Source organism: Lactuca sativa, chromosome 5 (assembly GCF_002870075.4).
Source record: "Lactuca sativa cultivar Salinas chromosome 5, Lsat_Salinas_v11, whole genome shotgun sequence".
NCBI lineage: Eukaryota > Viridiplantae > Streptophyta > Magnoliopsida > Asterales > Asteraceae > Lactuca > Lactuca sativa.
In genome coordinates, this window is record NC_056627.2 from 353,280,332 (window position 1) to 353,282,139 (window position 1,808).

General features: G+C 37.0%; 1 non-coding gene across 1 annotated transcript; it reads left to right on the forward strand.

Annotated features, from left to right (window-relative positions):
• The first annotated feature begins 403 nt into the window (after positions 1 to 403).
• LOC111900674 (small nucleolar RNA R71) lies at positions 404 to 510 on the forward strand. Its single transcript, XR_002853263.1, has one exon. It is a non-coding gene; the product is annotated as a small nucleolar RNA R71 (small nucleolar RNA).
• Positions 511 to 1,808: the final 1,298 nt, after the last annotated feature.

Sequence of the window (1,808 nt, forward strand, 5' to 3'; positions counted from 1 at the left end):
TAGTTGGTAGAGATTATGCTCTAGTTGTTGATATTTTTCCGTGTATTGAGCTCTCTTGTATTCTAATTCACAATCCCTTACAGAGTGAGGTCTTCCACAAGATTCACATTTATCATGTACCACATTAATTGATCCATCCATTTTTGTGAGCCTATTTTCCATGGCATCGAGTTTCGTCATTACCATCATTAAGGCTTCAGAAACTCCATCTTTACTTGACTTTCCTCTAGTGAAATCCTTCCACCTTGGGTTGTGATACTCCATTGAATGCTTGGCGAATTTTTCAATTAAAGCATTATTTGTTGCCAGATTCTTCTTTGTCATGGGCCCTTGCGAGTCTAGAAGTTGACGAGTGCACACATTGACTCCATCATAAAATATCGAGATTTCTTGTTGCACATTGAAGTCATGTTGAGGGCAATGTCGTAACAATCTCTTGTAACGTTCCCAGGCTTCGTATAATGACTCGCCTTCTAATTGTTGAAAATTTTGTATGTTTCTTTTAAGCTTTGCCACTTTCGAAGGACGGGTAAACTACTTTATCAACTCAGTCTTAAAATCAGCCCATGTTGTGATTGCTCCAAAGGGAAGAGATTTTAACCATTCTTTTGATGGGTTAGATATAAACAATCCTATGTGTGCATGCAACCCTAGAGTTGGATCTATGTTTTCACTATTAGTTATACAACTTTATGAACACAAAAAGAAACCTGGCATGCTACTATTATTTTTGAAATTCATATATAAAAATAGAATACATACCTTTTGTTGTTATATAGCAATAACAACTAGTTCCTTGAATTTCCTTAGCTCTTGAAAGCAAGTACCACAAGTGTAGTACCTCTAATGGCTCACAAACACACTAGGTGAAAGGATGAATATGGGAGAGAGGAGAGAAGGATATCTTGCCCTAGATTTCGTCCCTTATAGGGTTTCCCAAGGCTTGGACGAAATCTTAGTGCTTTAGGGTGCTATTTATACTTAAGGCTAACTAGGGTTTCAAGGTGTAAACCCTAATCCCTTAGCTTAGGGCCTAAGCAAGTCCACAGACTCCTTTCCTTAAGCCCTTGGACGAAAACTCCTAGATCCTACTAGGATTTTCGTTGAAGCCTTAATAAAGGTGATCCAATGGCCCAAAGCCTCAACTATTGAATAATTACAAAATAGCCCTTGCACTTTCAGTCAGTTCCTTTAATCCCAAAATTAATTCTAAATTAATTCCTGATTAAATACTAATTAATAATATGATTCCAAATTAATATATTATTCAATAATATATTAAAAAATCATATTTATACTCCAATTTATTATTCTTAACAATAAACCAGCCTCTCTCCTCAACAATCATCCTGTCTAGTCACCAGTGTGAAGGAAACCCAAAAGGACCATGCACAATCGGGTCAAGTACATACCAAAATAGTTATGGACTTAGACACTAATCCAACATCTTTTGCTTCACCCTTCAACGTGACCGGTAAAAGTCGAAGCATCACCGCATCTTCACTCACATTTGGCACATTAAAATAATGTGAAATCTCCACCACCTCTTCTATATGCTCATAAGCGTCCTCATGCTCATTCCCAAAAAAGTTAGTTCCCTTAACATAATGAGAATGTGCCCCGGAAGTTCAAACTTTGTCGTGGCTGGGATTTTTGGTGGATCAAGACCCCATCTATTGTCGTCCCTCATATGTTGCTTGTATTCTTCCATTGACATGGTTGTGATGTCCCCCATTTTTTCCTGCTAAGATAAAACTAGAAAAACACATGTAAAAGGAACACAAAACAAATAAATGAAAAACTAATAG